This window comes from Pinus tabuliformis, chromosome Q (assembly GCF_031772625.1).
Source record: "Pinus tabuliformis cultivar Carrire ecotype Pingquan chromosome Q, CPIR1, whole genome shotgun sequence".
Lineage (NCBI taxonomy): Eukaryota > Viridiplantae > Streptophyta > Pinopsida > Pinales > Pinaceae > Pinus > Pinus tabuliformis.
Genome location: NC_142296.1, coordinates 952,910,119 through 952,933,993, shown reverse-complemented (window position 1 = coordinate 952,933,993; position 23,875 = coordinate 952,910,119).

Below are 23,875 nucleotides of genomic sequence, written 5' to 3'. Positions count from 1 at the left end.
GAGTAGGGGTTTTTGGTTAAGTTTTCCTATCTGTTGCCATGCCTCTTCCCAGAATTTTGCTTTGTTTCCTTCTCTTATTTCCTAGAAGCTATGCTTGCTGATAAATTCCTTATTGGCTCTTTCCAAGTTCCAGATTACTGATCCCTTCCTCTCAGTTAGGCTTCTAAACTTTCCTTCTGGGGATCTGGGCATCTCGTATTTTTTCTCCCACAGTTTTTTCCATAGCTCGCCGCCTCCCTGTATCCAACGACACCAAAACTTTGCTCTCATTACATAGTTTAGGATGTATGGGTCTCTCAGGCCTAGTCCTCCTCCTTTTAGTGATTTACTTAGCCAATTCCAAGATAGCAGCATCCATTTTTTTATCTTACTTGACCCTTATCATAAGAATTTTTTAATCATATCTACCATTTTCTGGCATATTTTTTTGGGTACAACTTGGTTGGTCAGTTGATAAATCGGAATGGATTAGAGCACCGATTTGAGCAATATTACGTGGCTTGGGATGTTCAGTGCCCTAAATGTCCAGTTATGCATTCTCTTTTGCATCTTTTCTATTAGGATTCCCCAATTAGCCACTCAGTTCTGTTGGTCATTTAAAAAAATGCCTTAGTACTTTGTAAGGAATTTCCCAACTCTAAAACCCATGGTTCTTGCCAGGAAAGCTTGGGTATTGAAGAAATAGATTTTTTATTTTTCTTTACTTATTTGTGTCCCCAAGGCCTCAATGAATTTCGTGAAAATTTCCATTATTTTTTTTTCTTCTTTAAGAGACACTTGTCCATATAACATAACATCATCAACAAATTTTTGGTGGGTTAGAGGTAGATCATTTCCCCATAGTCGTAGTCCCTTTAGTTGTTTGCTCTCCACTTTCTGGTTGGATTGAAGGCTTCTGATGGTGACCCATTAAATATAATTAACATAACTAGCATGTTGATCATTGAAATTATCTAGTTGACCCATCTATCCTCAAATCCGTATGCCTTTAGGATTTGTTCGAGGTATCCCCAACTAAGTGTGTCATACGCTTTAGCTAGGTCTAGTTTTATCAGCATCCCTTTGGTTTTTGAATTTTTCAATGAGTGGATGGCTTCTTGTGCTACTACTATGCCATTGATTATTTGTCTACCTTTGACAAACCCCGTCTGTTCCTAGGATATCAGATCTGATAGTATTGGTTTTAGTCTATTCACCATTATAATGGCTAGGATTTTACATATGACGTTGCAGAGAGCAATTGGCTAGAACCCTTGTGGTTTTTCTAAATTCTTTGTCTTTGATATCAGGGCTCAAAAAGTAGCATTTAAGGCCGGATGCATTCTTTTGGTGCATTAGGACTCTTCTACTGCATTCATTATATCCTGGCTCATGAAGTTCCACATGGCTTGATAGAATTCTACAGTGAATCCATCTGGCCCAGGTGCTTTATTCTTTGCCATCTTTTTTATTACCTCCTCCACCTTTTTTCATTATGACTCTTAAGAGTGCCAAATTCTGATCTCTAGTCACCAATTTGGGGATATGTTGACTAAGTCTTTCAATGCCAACCTCCCCTCTGATATTGGGTTCTATCAGGATCTCTTTGAAATGTTGTACCATCAAATTCTCCATTTCTGCTTTCTGTATTATCCTATTGCCTTGGTTGTCTTTTAGGGAGAATATTCTATTTTGTTGTTGGTGTTGCAACATTGCCTTATGGAAGAATTTCATGTTTCTCTCTCCTTTTAGCCATTGGATTCTTGATTTTTGTTTCCATAATATTTCCTCTTGTTTTCTTCTTTCCTCCATTTTATTTAACACCAATCCTTCTTCTTCTACTAGTTCTTCACTTCTCCCTTCATCTATGATTTTTTGTTGGATTCTTTTCATCGTTATCTGGAGTGTTTCTTGTTCCTTTTAAATATTTCCGAATTCTTCTCGGTTCCATTTATTTATCTTTCCTTTGAGAGATTTTAATCTGAGTTGGAGAGTGTGCATTTTATTTCTTCCTTCCATCCCATTCTCAGTCTCCTCCCACTAGTTCTCCATTTTTCTATGAAGTTGGGATCTCTCAGCCAAAATGCATTAAACTTGAAGGGTCTATTCTGGTTCTGCTGGTTCATGGCAATTTCTAATTTGATGTGCCAATGATCCGACCCTAGGCATGGGAGAATTGATGGTTCATAGAAGATATCTTTTCCTATGAAGTGCTCTGTTGCTAGGAATCTGTCTAGCATTGAGGATATTTGTCTACCCCCTCCTTGTCAATTATTCCATGTGTATTTTCCATTTATGGTTGGGATATCGACCATCTTGAGTTCTGCCTAAAGGTCCCTGAATCTCTCCATTTTTGGTTCTTCTCTTTGCAGTCCTCCTTTCTTCTCATCTTTTGATGTTGTCATGTTAAATTCTCCTGCTATCAACCACAAATTTTCTTTATGTAGGTTTCTGAATTGCTGTAGTTGGATGAGGAAGCTTCCTCTATCCGCTGGGACGTGTGGGCCATAGACCACCGATACTAGAAATCATTCTCTATTTCCTATTATCTTGAACTTCCCCGTGGGTATTCTTTTCATGCCTATCCAATAGTATGCTAAGATTTCTACAAGGTTCCATATTATTGCAATACCTCTCACGCTGCCTTTCGCATCTATGGTAATACATTCATATTTTAGTTTGATTTTCTTTAGGATTTCCTCCATTTTCCTTCCTGAGATTTTTGTTTCCTGTAACAACATTAGTTGGGGTTTTTATTTTCATCATTGAGGTGCTTGGTTTAACTGATGGAATACCTTCAAGGGCGGCACTACTCTTCCAGTGTTCACTAGCATTTCTCCCATGATTTGAATCGATTCCTGTATATTCCTCCTGCCTCTTTTTTCCCACCTTTTGCTTTGTTTTGTTGGTCTTGAGTATTATCCTGGACGCCTAGTTGTTCTACCATTTCCAATTTTCCCTGTCCCTATTTTGCTTGGTATTGTTGGAACGTTTCTCTATAGATCCTTTTTTTCTCTTCTGGAATGAATCTTTCATCTAGGTGTCTCCATTCATCTAGAAGTTTCCGCAATACTTCTTCTTCCGTGCTTAGTTCTTCTCCTTTGCTTGTGTCAATTTCCATTCTTGTGTTTTCCATTTTCTTCCTTGCTTCCTTTTCCTCATTTTCTGTTGGTTCTCTTTGTGCCTTTCTCTTAGTATGTGGTTTGTCTTGACTTGTGCTGCCTTCCTTTCTCTTTTCTCCTTGATAATCCATTATTTGTGTTTCATTATCTTCTTCTTCTTCTTATAGGATTTCAAAGCTATTTGTATTACTTGATTGGGTTTGTTTTTCTTTCTTTCCTTCACTGGGGTTCTCTCTTGTATGTCTTCTTTTTCTTTTTACTTCCTGGAACCCTTCCTGGTCTACTTGATTTTTTCTCTGTTGTTTGTTTCTACTCTCCTCTTCTTTTATTGTGAGTGGGAATTCTTTGAACAAGTGTCCATACTCATGACATTTTCTGCATCTGAAATGTATGTGTTCATAAAGGGTTTTTTTCCATACTTCCTCATGATACTCTAACTCGACTGTATCTGGAAGAGGGTCAGCTATATTCTAGCATATGAGGTGTATCTTCCATTTTTTGTAGTTTCAACTATTTTAACAAAGCTGCCTATTACATTTACTATTCCCTCTAAGATTTCTAGATCCCAGAAGTCCATTGGTAATCCAAACAACCTTACCCATACGAGGGTTGCTAAGTATTTCTCTTTGTCTGGGTTATAACATTCCTCCCAGTATCTCATAAATTGTCCTCCATTATAATGGAAGTATAGACCATTTTAAAACACTTTTTCCTTTTTCTTTATCTTGCAGGTTTAAGAAAATTATCGTAAATAAGCCTTTTTCTCCCAGTTTTAGCTCGATGTGGCCTCGGGGTTGCCATTTTTGCTGGATCCATCTGGTGAGGTCCTTTTCTATTGACCAAACTCATATAAACACAGATTCTAGCATATGAGGTGTATCTTCCATTTTTTGTAGTTTCAACTATTTTATGAGGTGTATCTTCCATTTTTTGTAGTTTCAACTATTTTAACAAAGATGCCTATTGTATTTGTGATTCCCTCTAAGATTTTTGGATCCCAGAAGTCCATTGGTAATCTGAACAACCTTACCCATACCGGGGCTGCTAAGTATTTCTCCTTGTCTAATATCTCATAAATAGTCCTCCATTATAATAGAAGTATGGACCATTTCAAACACTTTTTCTTTATCTTGCAGGTTTGAGAAAATTACTGTAAAGAAGCCTTTTGCTCCCATTTTTAGCTCGATGTGGCCTCAAGGTTGCCATTTTTGCTGGATCCATCTGGTGAGCTCCTTTTCTGTTGGCCATACTCCGATGAATTTGCAAATTAACGCATGATTTCATGTAGCTTCTGTATCATTCCAATTTGTTCATTGGGATTATGAATCTTTGTTTCTCTGCTACACATGGTAAACACTATTGCCTGCCTACCATTGTGCTCCAAGGATAGGTCCCAGTTTTTTGTTTCTTCTATCTGATTGCTGTTGTTTTGGCTTTCCCCTGCTGCATCTCAATAGGAGGGGATCTCTCCCCTCCTTCCTTCCTCTATCATTGCTCTAGTTCTTGTTTTCAGTGTCTATTGCTTACTGTAATTCTGGGATCTCTCCCCTCCTTCCTTCCTCTATCATTGCTCTAGTTCTTGTTTTCAGTGTCTATTGCTTACTGTAATTCTTGGTTTCCCGTGCCGCCTACTTCATGGTCACTTGACCATTAGGGTTTTTTCCATTTACTGATAACTCATGTCTTCATTCAATTTTTTTTTATTAAATAATTTCATAAGTTTGATCGTTATAAATAATTTTATTGCTATTTTTCCTTTATTAACATCATCCAAAATAAGTTTGATTTTTATTTTTCCTTTATTAACTGTTATTAATTTATTTTTCCTTTATTAACTTTTACTAATTTTCTAGTAAAAGAATAGATTTGTTTCATCAATAGTGGTTATTATTTTTCCTTTATTAACTTTTTCTTTTTATTATTTTTCCTTTATTAACTTTAACTTTTATTTTTCCTTTATTAACTGTTACTTTTTATTATTTTTACTTTATTAACTTTTACTTTCTATTAATTTATTTTCACTAGGATTGTTACCATCCAAAATAATTTGATTGCTTTTTTTCCTTTATTAACATCATCCAAAATAAATTTGATTGCTATTAAATTTCATTAATTTTCTAGTTGAAGAATACCATCCAAAATAATTTGATTGCTATCTTCCCTTTATTAACATCATCCAAAGTAAGTTTGATTGTTGTTTAATTTGATTGCTATTAACTTTCATTAATTTTCTAGTAAAAGAATAGATTTGTATCCAAAGTAATTTGATTGCTACTTTTCCTTTATTATCATCATCCAAAATAAGTTTGATTGTTATTTTCCCTTTATTACTTGTTATTAATTTATTTTTCCTTTATTAAATTTCCAGTAAAATAATAGATCCTTTATTAACTTTTACTTTTTATTAATTTTCACTAGGATCAACATCTAAAATAAGTTTGATTGCTATTTTTCCTTTATTAACAGCATCCAAAATAAGTTTGATTGTTATTTTTCCTTTATTAACTATTATTAATTTATTTTTCAATTATTAACTTTTATTAATTTTCTAGTAAAAGAATAGAATAGATTTTATTAGATTTAAGATTTGATTGTGGTTATTATTTTTCCTTTATCAACTATTATTAATTTATTTTTCCTTTATTAACTTTTATTAATTTTCTAGTAAAAAAATAGAACAGATTTGATTAGATCTGAGATTTGATTGTGATTGTTATTTTTCCTTTGTTAACTTTTATTATTTTTCCTTTATTTACTTTTATTATTTTTCTAGTAAAAGAACCATCCAAAATAAGTTTGATTGCTATTTTTCCTTTATTAACATCATCCAAAATAAGTTTGATTGCTATTTTTCCTTTATTAACAGCATCCAAAATAAGTTAGATTTGATTGTGATTGTTATTTTTCCTTTGTTAACTTTTATTATTTTTCCTTTATTTACTTTTATTATTTTTCTAGTAAAAGAACCATCCAAAATAAGTTTGATTGCTATTTTTCCTTTATTAACATCATCCAAAATAAGTTTGATTGCTATTTTTCCTTTATTAACTGTTATTAATTTATTTTTCCTTTATTAACTTCTATTACTTTTCTAGTAAAAGAATAGATTTGTCTTAAAAGAATAGAAATATAATATATTTGATTAGATTTTTCCCTTATTAACTTTTATTAATTTTCTTGTAAAAGAGTAGATTTGTATTGAAAGAATAGAAATAAAATAGATTTTATTTATTTATTTTTCCTTTATTAACTTTTATTTTTTTTCCTTTATTTACTTTTATTATTTTTCTAGTAAAAGAATCATCCAAAATAAGTTTGATTGCTATTTTTCCTTTATTAACATCATCCAAAATAAGTTTAATTGCAATTTTTCCTTTATTAACCGTTATTAATTTATTTTTCCTTTATTAACTTTTATTAATTTTCTAGTAAAAGAATAAATTTGTCTTAACAGAATAGAAATATAATATATTTGGTTAGATTTTTCCTTTATTAAATTTTATTAATATAATATATTTGGTTAGATTTTTCCTTTATTAACTTTTATTAATTTTCTAGTAAAAGAATAGATTTGTCTTGAAAGAATAGAAATATAATAGATTTGATTGTCTCCTTTATTAACTTTTATTAATTTTCTAGTAAAAGAATATAATATATTTGGTTAGATTTTTCCTTTATTAAATTTTATTAATATAATATATTTGGTTAGATTTTTCCTTTATTAACTTTTATTAATTTTCTAGTAAAATAATAGATTTGTCTTGAAAGAATAGAAATATAATAGATTTGATTGTCCACAACCGTGGTTATTATTTTTCCTTTATTAACTTTTATTAATTTTCTAGTAAAAGAATTGTTAACTTTTATTATTTTTCTTTTATTTACTTTTATTATTTTTCTAGTAAAAGAATTATTAACTTTTATTAATTTTCTAGTAAAAGAAAGATTTGTCCCATCAACTATTGTTTTTCCTTTATTAATTTTTACATTTTTTTTTTTTTTTAAATTTTTTTAATTTTTTACCATGGTTGTTACATCATCCAAAATAAGTTTGATTTCTATTTTGTTAAATCATCCAAAATAAGTTTGATTTCTATTTTGTTACATTATCCAAAATAAGTTTGATTGCTATTTTTCCTTTATTAACTTTTACTTTTTTATTGATTTTTACCGGTTGTTACATCATCCAAAATAAGTTTGATTGCTATTTTCCCTTTATTAACATCATCCAAAATAAGTTTGATTTCTATTTTGTTACATCATCCAAAATAAGTTTAATTGCCATTTTTCCTTTATTAACTGTTCACCAGGTTTGTTACATCATTCACTCACATACTAAATTTTATTTATAACCTTTTCCACAAAGCTATAAAATCCTTTATTAACCTTTATTAATTTACTAAATTTTCTTTATAGTATTTTCCACAAAACTATAAAATTCTTTATTAAATTTTATTAATTTTCACAAAATAACATCATCCAAAATAAGTTTGATTGCAATGATTCACTCACATGCTAAATTTTCTTTATAGTCTTTTCCACAAAACTATAAAATCCTTTATTAACTTTTATTAATTTTCACCAAAATAAGTTTGATTGCTACAATTCACTCACATACTAATTGGTCTTTCTAGTCTTTAGATTTGTCCCATCAATTTGATAATTAGTAATAAGTTTGATTGCTACAATTCACTCACATACTAAATTTTCTTTATAGTCTTTTCCACATAGCTATAAAATCCTTTATTATCTTTTATTAATTTTCACCAAAATAAGTTTGATTGCTACGATTCATTCACATATTAAATTTTCTTTATATTATTTTCCACAAAGCTATAAAATCGTTTATTAACTTTTATTATTTTTCACCAAAATAAGTTTGATTGCTATGATTCACTCACACACTAAATTTTCTTTATAGCCTTAGATTTGTCCCATAAATCAATAATAATTTTGATTGTTACGATTCACTCACATACTAAATTTGTCCCTTCAGTAACTTTTATTAATTTTCACCATGGTTGTTACATCATTCAAAATAAGTTTGATTGCTAAGATTCACTCACATGCTAAATACCTAGTAAAAAAATGGATTTGTGAAACCTAAAACTTAGAATTTTTAATTTAAGGCATGCCTATTGTAGTATTTGATAGATTTGTGAAACCAAAACTTTTTAATTTAAGACACATTGTAGTATTTTGTTTTGGCTTCTTGATTGATTTCTTTGTGCTACTTTCTTGGAGTCTATATCTATACCCTTGTTGAATTGTATCTTCTTCCTTATTCCTTAATAATGACAATTATTAACCCAATTGAGACTTTTGGATGTGTAGTTAATGAGTAGAGCTCCTAGATAAACCCAAAATGTTGTATCATCCTCCTTAACAACTACAATTATTAAACCATTTGAGACTAGAAAGTGGAGTAAATGAGTGAAAGCTCCTAGATAAACCCTTGTTGAGTTGTATCTTCTTCCTTAGTAATGACAATTGTATCATCCTCCTTAACAATTACACTTATTAATCCATTTGAGACTTTAGGAAGTGTAGTAAATGAGTGAAAGCTCCTAGCTAAACCCAAAATCATTCAGTACTACATGTTGTGGCGTGATGCAATTTTGTCTATCTACTCCTAGATTTGCCACTCTTATATCTAGTTTTACATTTCTAAGTAATTGGACTTCAAGCTACTAGGAAATCATATTTTCCACTATTATATCTAGTTTTACATTTCTAAATAATTGGACTTCAAGCTACGATGAAATCATATTGTTGAGATTAGAAATGACAACTTAGATGTTGTTTCATCCTCCTTAACAACTACAATCATTAACCCAATTGAGACCTTTATAGGTGAAGTGAGTAGGAAATCATATTGTTGAGATTAGAAATGACAACCTAGAGGTTGTTTCATCCTCCCTAACAACTAAAATCGTTAACCCTATTGAGACTTTAATAGTGAAGTGCATAAGTGAAAGCACCCAAAATCAATCAACACTACATGTTGTGTGTGTAATTTTCTCTTATCTACTCCTAGATTACCACTCTTATACATTTTCGACAAATTAGACTTCAATCTATGAGGAAATCATGTTGTTGAGATTAACAATAATAATCCTTTTCCTTTATTAAATTTTCTTTATAGTATTTTCCACAAAGCTATAAAATCATTTATTAACTTTTATTATTTTTCACCAAAATAAGTTTGATTGCTATGATTCACTCACACACTAAATTTTATTTATAGCCTTAGATTTGTCCCATAAATCAATAATAATTTTGATTGTTACGATTCACTCACATAAATTTCTCTTTCTGGTCTTAGATTTGTCCCTTCAATAACTTTTATTAATTTTCACCATGGTTGTTACATCATTTAAAATAAGTTTGATTGCTAAGATTCACTCACATGCTAAATACATAGTAAAAAAATGGATTTGTGAAACCTAAAACTTAGAATTTTTAATTTAAGGCATGCCTATTGTAGTATTTAATAGATTTTTGAAACTAAAACTTTTTAATTTAAGACACATTGTAGTATTTTGTTTTGGCTTCTTGATTGATTTCTTTGTGCTACTTTCTTGGAGTCTATATCTATACCCTTGTTGAATTATATCTTCTTCCTTCTTCCTTAATAATGACAATTATTAACCCAATTGAGACTTTTGGATGTGTAGTTAATGAGTAGAGCTCCTAGATAAACCCAAAATGTTGTATCATCCTCCTTAACAACTACAATTATTAAACCATTTGAGACTTTAGAAAGTGGAGTAAATGAGTGAAAGCTCCTAGATAAACCCTTGTTGAGTTGTATCTTCTTCCTTAGTAATGACAATTGTATCATCCTCCTTAACAACTACAATTATTAACCCATTTGAGACTTTAGGAAGTGTAGTAAATGAGTGAAAGCTCCTAGCTAAACCCAAAATCATTCAATACTACATGTTGTGGCGTGATGCAATTTTGTCTATCTACTCCTAGATTTGCCACTCTTATATCTAGTTTTACATTTCTAAATAATTGGACTTCAAGCTACGAGGAAATCATATTTTCCACTCTTATATCTAGTTTTACATTTCTAAATAATTGGACTTCAAGCTACGATGAAATCATATAGTTGAGATTAGAAATGACAACCTAGATGTTGTTTCATCCTCGTTAACAACTACAATCATTAACCCAATTGAGACTTTTATAGGTGAAGTGAGTAGGAAATCATATTGTTGAGATTAGAAATGACAACCTAGAGGTTGTTTCATCCTCCCTAACAACTAAATTCGTTAACCCTATTGAGACTTTAATAGTGAAGTGCATAAGTGAAAGCACCCAAAATCAATCAACACTACATGTTGTGGTGTGTGTAATTTTCTCTTATCTACTCCTAGATTACCACTCTTATACATTTTCGATAAATTAGACTTCAATCTATGAGGAAATCATGTTGTTGAGATTAACAATAATAATCCTTTTCCTTTTTTTTCAAACTACAATCGTTAACCCAATTGAGACTTTAATAGGTGAAGTACATAAGTGAAAGCACCCAAAATCAATCAACACTACATGTTGTGGTGTGTGTAATTTTCTCTTATCTACTCCTAGATTACACTCTTATACATTTTTGACAAATGAGACTTCAATCTACGAGGAAATCATGTTGTTGAAATTAACAATAATAACCCTTTTCCTTTTTTTCAATGAGACTTTAATAGGTGAAGTGCATAAGTGAAAGCACCCAAAATCAATCAACACTACATGTTGTGGTGTGTGTAATTTTCTCTTATCTACTCCAAGGTTACCACTCTTATACATTTTTGACAAATTAGACTTCAGTCTATGAGGAAATCATGTTGTTGAGATTAACAATAATCATCCTTTTCCTTTTTTCAAACCACCATTGGTTTTCCATTGCATGGAACACAATTAATAACATGGTGGTGACGCTCCATGAAAAAGAGATTTAGTCTAGAAACGTTGGGAACATATTGTTATCATAATAATATATATTGAAATTTTTTCTATTTTAAAATAGTGTTATCCTAATAACAAAAATCACTACAATTGATTATATATATTGAAATTTGTCTATTTTAAAGTAGTGTTATCCTAATAAATTGAACAAAAATCACTACAATTGATTATATTTAAATGATATCATTTAGTTTTCATAAATATTATTTATTTACTATAAAATAAAATAATTAATTATTTTGTTATAACTTAAATAATTTAGATTTTTAATTTTTTATTTATTAATTATAATTTTTTATTCTTTTTGTAATTTATTTCAGGTTTTTTGCCATAGATATCGACAATGTTCACAATGTAAATGAAATTCCTAGCCTAGATCCTACAAAAGTATCATATTTCAATATTGGAAGGTATTTACGTTATTTTAAGACATTTTCCTTTTTATGAATATGAAATATCAATCAATTTACACCCACTTTCAAAAACATGCAGGTCTGGTAATGCCACAATGATACAATATTTACCTGATGTTTTTCGGAACAAAGAAGTGGACAATGAAATCAGAGTTTATGGGAAAAGGCCTGTTAGGGGCATCACCAGTATTTTTATAAAACCAAAAGTGGAAAAAGAGCTTGAAATGATTGCAATCTGTGAGATGTACATTATCCTGAAGAGACACGGAGGCTCTCTCAAAATTTTAGATTTAAGGACTGAAAAATTCGGAATTTTTTTTGGAAAAATTAAAACTAATATTGCTAATGTGGAATTTTTATTTAGTCCTATAGGTCTTTGTAAAACTCAAAGGTTATTACTATTCTTGGAAAGAGGTGGTATGGGTTTATGCAATCTTGAAAATGGCATTCTCCAAGTGAAGCTTCGTAACATTTGTAGATATCCACCTCCAAGCCATGCAATCGAATGTTCAACTTATATCACAGATGATGAAGATATTATCATTATGACAGATCAACTTCATCCCACACCAAACCTTGAATTGCAAGGTTAGTAAATGAATATCAAATACATTTGATATATTTAACATTTTAATATAAATAAAGAAACATTAATTATATATATTTTTAATGTAATGCAGGCAATATGAGTATCACTATAAGCAGCCTAGATACTGGAGAATGCTTAGGGAAGATGCTTCCAAGTCCAAGCAGTGAAGAAACAACTAGAGAATCTCTAACTCAAATAGTTGCATTAACATATGATCCAAAAACAAATGAGGTTTTTACTGGCAATGAGAGTGGTGGTGTATTTAAATGGTCAAATAAATAATTTTCAAAGAAATAAATCTTCCTTTTGATATTAATGAAGAGTGGTGCTAAATTAGTGGGGGCATTCAAATAATTAAATATAAATATTTATTTTAACAAAGAGTGATGAGGTGAAAACAAATGAAATTGTATTATTGCTACTGCATAAATTTGTATTTTTAAAATAAGCAGCCTCGATACTGGAGAATGCTTAGGGAAGATGCTTCCAAGTCCAAGCAGTGAAGAAACAACTAGAGAATCTCTAACTCAAATAGTTGGATCCAAAAACAAATGAGATTTTTAGTGGCAATGAGAGTGGTGGTGTATTTAAATGGTGAAATAAATAATTTTGAAAGAAATAAATCTTCCTTTTGATATTAATGAAGAGTGGTGCTAAATTAGTGGCGGCATTCAAATAATTAAATATATTTATTTTAACAAAGAGTGATGAGGTGAAAACAAATGAAATTGTTTTATTGCTACTGCATAACTTTGTATTTTTAAAATGAAACATATCTTTATCTTCATAAAAAGTAGTGTTATATCCCATAAATTTAAAAAATAATAAATATCTATCTTAATAGAGAATTAAAAAGGCAATAAATATCTATCTTAATAAAGAGCGTAGGCATATCCAAATAGGACATTTAAATAATGAAGTTTAATATGTGAATCCCTTTTAATAAGGCAAATAAACATTTTTTCATTATAACATATGTTAGAAAAATATAGTATATTTGAGTTATCTTATATTTGGATATGAATTGAATTTATATTTTGAAAATTATCTTTTCTTATATTATTATTACTATTTTTTCATTGCAATATTCTACCAGTGATGGGTAGTTTTTACATACGATAGATGATAAGGGTTACCATATCAATTATAGATAACAACGGTGATGGTTATTGGAGGTTAGGAAGACTAATAACATGCCCATTTTAAAGCAAGAAGTGATTGAATAGTTGGATGATTCATTGGAGAGCCATAATATATGGGTTAACCCAACACTAATCCCCCCAAAAGTTGGATCAAATCCATAGAAAATGATATTGCCACCATCATTGAGGAATTGGCATGGACCAATTTGACTAGGGATAAGGGGTCAATTTTAGGTGATATGTTTATTGTGAATATTTGTTTGTTGGTCTGAAAACCCTACATACAATTGTGTTAAGCCTAATTTGGAAGATATTTGAGTATTATTCCAACAAGCTTGTGAGTATGTGGCTTTGATGAGAGTAGTTTAGGGTATGAAGACACATTTACTTCATTGATGCTCCAAGGTTTTATGGCTTAAAGAATAATTTCCAATGGCACAAAAAGTTAGGTTTGATAGGAAATCCACTAGAATTTAATTATGGGTGTCTTTGAAATTTCAATCTTAGAGAATTTAGGGTTTCAATACGTGGAGGGTCAAAAGAAGAAAAAATGAAGAAAATGAAACATGAACTAGTCATTACATTCCTTAGTGAGAAGATAAAGCTAAATGAGGTTATAGGGATGGAAGACTAATGGCGGGACAGTTTCTAGGTAGGAGAATGAATGCCAAATATTTGAAGTTATGGAAAAAGTAAAACTTTGAGACTATTTTAGGTTATAATCTTTGTGCCTTATTACTGATATGAGGGTGAATGTCTTAGAATGTTTTAGAATTTTCAAACACTGCAAGATGTTGAAAATATTCTACATAAAAGATGGAAATGGGGAGCACAATTTCTCTTTCTAAAGAAATTGGATTTCTATGCTAGATCTATGAGATGTGATTCTACATAAAAGATGGAAATGGGGAGCACAATTTCTCTTTCTCAAGAAATTGGATTTCTATGCTAGATCTATGAGATGGGATAATTTGTTTGTCTGGGTCAGGATTCTAGGGATTTCTTTGGTTTTTGGGTCAAAAGGGGTAGGGAAATTGTGGATGCACTACACTTTTTATGAAGTGTGTCTATCCTTTTGAGACATTAATTACTTGGGGTATTTATTGTATCCTTGTTGGATTGGAAATAAGTAAAGGGTTGATTGGTAGGTTGTACTAGAATTGGTTGAAAATAGACTTGGAAGGCATACCCATTAGGTGTTTCCATTATCATTTCTATGGACAATTATTAGTTGAGTTCTCTCTCACTTACAAGAAAATGGTTTAGTGAAGCCATTTCTAGAGATGACAAGGATGTAATAGTGAGGAGTAATACAAAATTTGAGGATCAAGGTGAATATTGGGAAACATGGTGCGAAATATGGGACTATTGATTGTGAAAAAAAGGTTCCTTTAGGAGTGGTATCTCAACCATTGGACACCAACAAGAATAAGGAACCATCAATAGAGGCTTCTAGTCCAAGAAATGAAGAGTATAATGTTTTGAGTCTAAAGAATACTTTGTTCTCTTTATATCTTGGAAAAGAAATTTATATATTGAATGTACAGGGATATACATAGATAAAATGAATTATTGAAATAGATTCTTCAATCAGAATTGTTTAGTATCTAGTTTATTGGTAGTGGGAGGATATCTAAACTTTATAAGTCTTGGAAATTTCAGCACCAACATCTTATGAGGACTATCTTTTGTGTTATTTTTTGAAAAAACTAGAAGTAGGAACATTTTACATGGAACCAACAAAATTGACCCCTACTTGGACCAATAATAGAACTAGATAGGCTCTCATAGAAAGGTTCTTTGAAGAAACTCGAAGACCTCTCTGAATTTATAATCCAATGGAAAGTTGAAACAAAATTGGATTGGTTGGGTCCATATATCATTATGGAAGACTATGGTTTCAAGACATTTCATTTATCCAATATTGAGGGTTAACCCCTCAACTTTCATGTGAACGTTATAAATTTTCATAGGTTTTAGGTTTAGAGGAGGTTTTTTTCCAAACTCTCTGATTATTTCCTACTCAAGACTTCTCATGAAATATTTGTATGTCTCAATTGATTAGTTCTTTGTTTTTAAGTATTTCATTGACAAATCAACTAGAATCAAATAATGGGTCTCTTCATGAGGGGATTCAGATTGCCATCTATTCATGTTGAAAATAACCCACATTTAAGAGAAAATGGTAAACATTTCAAATTGAATCTAGAATGGATGTAGGAAGAAGAGTACGATAAAGGAATTTTATGGAATATTGAGACAATCTTCTCTCATTTAGTTCCATGAAAATTTGAAAAAATCCAAAAATGTAGCTACAAGGTGGGCAAATGAAAGAAAGGAGGATGAAAAAACCCTTAGGAAAGTGGAGGAAGATTTGGTAGTACACTGGTGCAAGGTATGGATATATAATAGAGGAACTAAAAAACAAGGTAAAAGGTTGGAGGATAAACAAAGGAAATCACTACTAGGAAAAAAGAAAAGGAATGGAGGATTAAAAGTGGAGCTTATGGCTTCATGCAAGGTATGAAAAAAATAAGTTTTCTCATATTCATGTAGGATAGAGGAAAAATATTAACTCATTCTAAAAAATATAAAGTGAAGATGGCACATGAGTAACAAATTTCAAAGGACATAGTAGAAGGGGTTGATTCATTTTCATGTCTCCTTAAAGAAAACATCTCACTATTGGAGATGTAATAAAATGGAAAATTTCCTTCCCAAGTTTTGTCAATGCTAAGGACAAGCAATATATGATGAAGGAAGTTAGAAAAGGACCATTTATGATTCTTCAAAGATTCCAAAAGGACAAAAATCCCAAGACCAAATAATCTACCTATAGAATTTTTTATTGATTTCTTTGAGTTTGTTAGAGAAGATTTAAGAAGGTTGGTTAAAGTATCTAGACTATATGAAAGATACTTGGATCTTTCAATATTTCTTTTCTTCGACATATTCCAAAAAAATGATAATCCTTTTTCTTTAAAGGATTGATAAGTGTTGAACACATAATTGTTAGGAACTTTTGTCTCATTATAAATAATTTGTAAATAATAATGAATAAGTGAATATCATAAACAATTTATAAGTAGTAATGAATAAATGGATATGAAAGGTCCATGAACCTCTTGGAAAAGAAACCAAAAGTATGAGATTTAATATGAATTCGAGATATTAATACAATAGTCTCATTATAAATAATTTGTAAATAATAATGAATAAGTGAATATCATAAACAATTTATAAGTAGTAATGAATAAATGGATATGAAAGGTCCATGAACCTCTTGGAAAAGAAACCAAAAGTATGAGCTTTAATATGAATTCGAGATATTAATACAATACCCAAATTTGAGCTCAGTTTGACATTGCTTTGGAGTTACACAACTTAACATTGTATTAGAGTAGGCTTTTAACACCATCATTATATTGTAGAAAAGTTCCTTCCACTCAATGATTTATCCATCTACTCCTTATTGTCTATTTCCCAGAATGTCCAAGCTCTCGAAACTTCTCTAACTTATGAAAATTCCTATGATTCCCACAAAACCTATCTATGGCAAATCCTAGCCGTACTTTCATTTTTAGTGGAAAACTTCTCTCCCATTTGGTGGCCATGTACACTAAGGAAACCCTATCTAATTTAGTCCCATCATTATAGTGTAGAAAAGTGCCTTCCACTCAAATGATTTATCCATCTACTCCTTATTGTCTATTTCCCAGAATCTCTAACTTGAGAAAATTACCATGATTCCCACAACACCTCTCTATAGAAAACCCTAGCCGCACTTTAATTTTTAGCATTGGACAAATTCTTTCCTAGTTGGTGGCCATTTACATTGAGGAAACACTATCTAATTTAGTCTACAACTTAGTGCTCTCTCCTCATTCACACAGGCATCATGGTGCAAACCATTTGTAACCCTATTTTGATTTAAATGTATGTAGGTCAATATCTATGACATATCCACATTATATGAGACTACACCATGTTTTTCCATCATGGAGGACACCTAGAATGCATTGTTTGTAATTTATATTACAAAAATCTACTCATGGTAGGCATTTTTTGCACAGATAATGGGGGTGTAAGATGAAAGCATAAAGTGGATTTAAGGATATGAGACCAAATTTGTTTGGATATATGTTATATCCAAATTCAAAGAACTGTCAAGATGGAGGATATTTTAGTAGAAGAGAACTACCATCCAAGTTTGTATTTTTTACTATAGTCCAGTAAAAGGAATTTTAGTAGAAGAGAACTAGACCAAAACTAGTTCCTCCAACAATTGCCTTGAGAAAAGGAATCCTTATAGAGTAGTGTAATTGTTAAGTAGCCTGTGTTTTCCTTTTTCTAACAATTATGACTAATTTTAGTAGAAGAGAACTAGACCAAAACTATTTCCTCGTTGTCCTTTTGCTAACAATTATGAATCATTTTAGTAAAAGCCAAAACTATTTCCTCCAACAATTTTGTTGAAGAAAAGGAATCCTTATAGAGTAGTGAAATTGTTAGGTAGCTTGTGTTTTCCTTTTGCTAACAATTATGACTAAAGAACTATGTCAAAGCATCTAAGTGAAGGATCTATTTAAAAATGGTTGTTTCTGTAGTAAAATCCTTGACTTAATGTAAATAAACTCCTCATTTCTAAAGTATAATTAAAGTGTTGAGATTCAATAATAATAGTATAAAAAACTTCAAAAATGTTGATAGAAGATTTAAGATAATATTAGATAATAAACTCCTCATTTCTAAAGTATAACTGAAGTGTTGAGATTCGATAATAATAGTATAGAAAACTTAAAAAATGTTGATAGAAGATTTAAGATAATATTAGATAATACATATACTGAGTCTAAATATTTATATCATATAACAAGAACAAAATGCGTGTAGAATATTATTCAATATCTTAAACAATAATACATATAAGAATTGTCTAGAAGGTAACTATATATGTGTGAGGAACTAAAATAAACTAATTCTCTCTCTCTCTCTCTCTCTATCTCTCATTATATATATATATATATATATATATATCTATATATATATATATATATATATATATATATATATATATATATATATAAACTCAGTTATGAATATAACTTTTCCAAGGAATTTAAAGGAGGTTAATTATTAGCCATACCTCTCCCAAAGTCCACACAATATTAATGTATGAAAGAAAAAGACTATGTAACAGTAGAGATAACTTAAATATGAAATGACATATGTAACACTAGAGATAAATTAAATATAAAACAATATTATTATAAATTGAAACTAATACTCCTTAACTAACTTTGGAAAATTGGATTATCACAAAAAAATATCAATATTTTTGGTCTAGGAATGAACCCTTTTCATATCAAAATTTACGAAATTTATAGTCTTTATAGTATCAATCCTTACATTTTCAAGAAATAAATACTATCCAAAATAACAATCACTGAATATAAGACTGATCTTGAACATTCTTTGACTTATTGAATTCACTTCAAAGCCTAGATCTTTTGGGATCATGTGCTTGAATATTGCCTACATATCAATATATTGTTGAGAATTTATGATAGAATATCAAAGATATTATCCCAATCTTCACCCATTGGATAGGTAAAATAAATCATCTTTCTATATGCTTAAGACTTATCTTGAACATTCTTTGATTTATTGAATTCACTTCAAAACCTAGATCTTCCGGGATCATGTGCTTGAATCTTGCCTATATATCAATATATTGTTGAGAATTTATGATAGAATATCGAAGAGATTATCCCAATCTTCACCCATTGGATAGGTAAAATAAATCATCTTTCTATATGATTCATCCAGTTCGGTGTACTTCTGAAAAGTTGATTGGAATATGAAAATATTTTTGATTTCATAACATAAAAATAAATCATTAGATAATTCTTAAGAAGAGTGACCACTTAAAGCCCCTTTTAAACTAGTAAATTTTGAATTATTATTTACACATTCATTGAGTAATTTTTTATACTCTTTATTGGATACAATGATGTCTATGTCTATCCATATTATATACTATTTATTGGATACAATGATGTATATGTCTATCCATATTATATATTTAGCTAGGATTAAACATTGAATGTTATTAACTGGATTGATAGGCCATTCAGTTTGTTTCTTTAGAGTAGTGTTTTCCTATAGTTGATTAATTAAGAATTTATCCTTTTTAAGTGCATCTTGATGAGGCTTGTCTAATGCTTTATTCAAGTCATCAATTTCTTGATTTTTTAGACAATGAGATGAAATATCTTTCACTAATTTTCTAAAGAATATTCTTCTATTGTACCTGAGATGAAGAGGTTGTTATACCTTCTTAGTGATTTCTTTCTTTAAGCAATTGTTTTACTAGAGACTCTAGCTTTTACATTAACTTATTCTGTTCAATCATGATTGAAAGAGGAAACTCTCTCATTATGTATATCTTCAATCTATTGATTTTGTGGATGTCCAGTGACTGACAATTTGAGTTTTTTGTGAAGTGATTATATATCTACATTCCTATATTGGATTAATTTCTTAACAACATTAAGATCATTGGGGTTAGTTCCCAAATAGCCCCAATATGATAATTATGTCTTATAAAGATTTAATTATGCTAGAGAAGACATTATTTCCCTATTTAATTCAAGAATTGTCTTACTCAATGAACTTTGCAAATTAGAAAAGTTAATGGTTGAATTGATCAAAGAAGAATATATCATCTCCCTTGTTTTCCTATGAAGATCTATTTGATCTATAGGATGGATTTGTTTTGTATTAAATGAAAACACAAAAGTCTTATAATCTTCAGTTGATTTTGCATCTTCTTTTGGTTTTAAGAATGCTAGCTTAAATTGGCCTTTCTCAATATCTGAAGCATAAAGTAATCTATTCTTTGTAAAAGAGCTCTACTTCCAAAATTCACTATAAGTGATAGTTTTTAAAGTCTCATTTTTCTTTTTTTCTTTCTCTAAATCGAGGAAATATGTTTCGGTTATTAGAAGCAAATGAAGATGGATCTGTGACTACTAGTTATAACTGTGTAAAAGTATATATAGGTTCGCGTATCATAATAATTTTTCATGGTGTATAATTTTTTGATGACAATGTATCTGAAATTGATTCCTCTATTTCTCTCACCTTATGCCTCTTATAAACCTTGAATCCTCCTCCTTTTGAATTTGACACTGATAGTTGAATATATTGAAAGGTCTTTTAATTTAATTTTCTTTCTGTTAGGGGTAGATAAAACATTAGGCCTAATGATTTTCTTTGTTTATTGTTCCTTTGGTATATCTTATAGAGTACCTTCTTACCATACTTGTTTGTTGGAAAATTGTTCAATTTCCAGTTTTGATAAATTTCCACAATGGGAAGAAACTTGTTGAACTCTTAAGGTGAAATTTTGTCTATAGGATCATAGCTCCAACTTTATCCCTTTCTTTTTGTAATAGTGATTCTACCTTAGTTGATCTAGTATCAATTGCTCTATATTTGCAATAGAAGGTCCAATGTATGCCTTAATATTAAAAAGAGTAGGTTTCTTTCTTGGTAAGAAATGAACTTGATCAACATTTAAGATTTACCTTATAAACTCAAGGAAAAAAATCCTTATGGAAAGGAAGATTGGTAACTTATAAGGAGGAAACTCATATACATATAAATCTTGTCTCTGTGAAATTCTTATATAAGAACCAATCTCCAACTTTTGTATGTTCACTCACTTGAACGATTTTGTTTATTTCTCAATTTTGTTTATGAAAAAATATCTAAAGAAACTTGTATGATTGATATGAACATATATACTAATATTGATTGAAATTTAAATGTTAATGGTGTTGAAATTCATAAACTGCTCATTGATAGTGTCTGCTAGATACTAATTGAAATTAAAATAAACATAAGGATTCTTTTCCTAAAGAGAGGGTAGATAAAAACCCTAATATTACTTCATCTTTCATCATGGTTATACCTTAAAAAAACAAGGCATAGATATTATTTGTCTAGAAATATCTGGAAACAAGCTTGAATGATAAGGCGGATTATTTTGTGGAATATTGGAATTCTCTGGTAAAACCAACTATAGAAGAGTGTTTCATTCCTGAGGGGTTAATTTATGAAACATATGTCACAAATCTTGTCTGGAAAAAGGTTGGACTTGATTTGGCATTGATACCAAAAGGGTTTCCTGAATCGATTATGGTATAATATAGAACTATGGTATAATATAGAACACAGGGATTTCTTTATTTTAAATGATGTCTCTTTTACTTGGAAAATATCTTTAAGAGAAACAAATCACAAACTAAGGAATGGTAAGTCTAAGGAAATATAAATTACGTGAGAAGTGATTACCAAACAAAAAACTCATCTCTTTGGTCGAACTTTTGGAAAGCCCAAGTTCTCAATTTATACAAATCAATTCACATTGGGTTTCAAAAATTGTTGAATACCTATCAACTAATGGAATTTTATATATTTTTACTGAAGTAGCAGGGTTGGATTGAGTTTAACTAGTCTTGTTCTTTGGTACAAAATTCCTTGATTACCTAGGAAAATTGTGCTTTGTTTTATTGATGTTAATTTCTTCTTATGATAGTGTAGACTACAATTAACCCTCAAAACTATTTTTTTAACTGTTTTAATTGAATCTTTGAAATGGATGCAAATATCATATGACATCAACTTACTTAGGACAAAATCGAAGGAAAAATAGTGTGGGGGGGGGGGGTGGTGGTTGGATTTAGTTTTATGCAAGAGGGTTAGATTGTCATGAGATTATACCACGTTAGCTATGGTGGTTTATTAAAAATAACAAATCATAGACCCCCCCGTCCGTTGCGCTAAACGTCAAATGACTGGGGGGTCACTTTTCATCAAGAACCGCTAATCTGCAAGCATGCATAAGGACCTTTGATTGATGTGCTTTATTTGTTTTTTAAAATAAAATTAAATAAAATGTGCTCTGATATAAATCAATCATACATATAGAATTTTATTATAAGCAACCATATATATAAGAAACTTTTACAAAGTGAAACAAAAACAAAAATATTTTCGATATTTTTTGGAAAAACTTTTCACAAGAAGATGATACAACATTGGCTCCATTTGGTGCTTTCTTCTTCCTGTGAGATGTAGAGAATTGCAGTTATGGTGCCTTCACCTTAGGCTATGGAGTCAATGTCATAAGAAAATTTTCACACTCGCTCTAGAAAAATAAATCACTATGTTATTTAAAATGACAAATATGAAGCTCTTCAATATTGAATAAAATGTTTTAAATATTGCCCATTTACAGGTAGTAAGAAGTACTCTCCATTTAAAATTTGTAGGATGAAGGTTGATCTGAACTTAAACAGGAACACAACAACTTACATATATACTCATAAACATAGATATGTAGCATAAAAACACTTCATGTCATTAATAGAAAAATATTGAACTATGCTGACAAACAAAATGGAAATAAGATAGCTTGGGCGATGGTATATTATCTCTGTTTGACATGTATTATACCTCGTTGGAATGATCTCTTTGAAGACTACAATTGAAAACACAATTACCTACATAAATGCTAGAGGAATTTTGCCAAAAAAATGTCATTTAGGGCCTCAAAGCGGCTTCAGAAGTTCAGGACCCAAAAAATTGCCAAAAATAGTAAACTGTGCTAAAATTAAGGAAAATGAAAAAATTAAAGAAAAATAGTGAGGGTCCAAGTGGAATAGGTGGGTGGCCACTAATATCCACCTGGATTAGTCCTCCCCCCTTAGGAAGAAATGGTCCCCATTGTGTTGAGTTCCTCCATGAGATGAGGAAACTTTTGCTGAACTTGTCTCTGGTGAGCCATTTGACTTAGTGCAGGAGTTGGCCTGCTTTGACAACTCGATATAGTTGTATCCTATGTTTCCGAGTGTTCTTGATCTGTGTGTCCATGATCTAATTAGTTGTGGCCTATTCCATGCAGCCTGGGTTGAGCTCTTTTTGTGTGAGTTGTTTTGCAATGTTAGATGTGTCCAACAATGGTGGAAAGTATGGCCGAAGGCGATCTACATTGGAAACTGGGTGCATACCAAGGAATGGTGGGATTCTGAGTTTAAAGTAATTGTCCCCAATGGCCTTGGTGATGATGTATGGCCCATATCAGAGCGAGCAAAGCTTGCGGTGGGGTCCAACAAGGCGCTCCTCCTACAAATGTAGCCAAACTTTGTCGCCCACCTAAAACTTATGCGGCACTTGATGCTGACAATGGTGTTGTTTATGCTTAACATTGGATATGTCTAATATATCATGGACCTATTGGCTGATGTGTTGAATGTGCACAATGAAGCTATTAGTCCTTTCAGCTTCAGACTTCACGTGAGCCGAAGCTACTTGAGTGGCTGCAAATGGTATGGCCACATAAATGGGGCATAATGGTTGAAATCCCAGCCCTACTTGAAAGGGGTTGTGGTATGTTGAGTTGTGGAGAGATCTTTTGTACTTGTGTTGGAAATAAGGGAGACTTTCATCCCATGTGTGTGGATGCTTCGAGTTGTACATGCGTAGAATGTGTACGATAATCCCGTTAACAACTTCTATTTTGCCATCAGTTTGGGGATGGAAAGCCATGGACATAGTGAGTTCTGTATCCAGCAACAACCAGAGATTGGACCA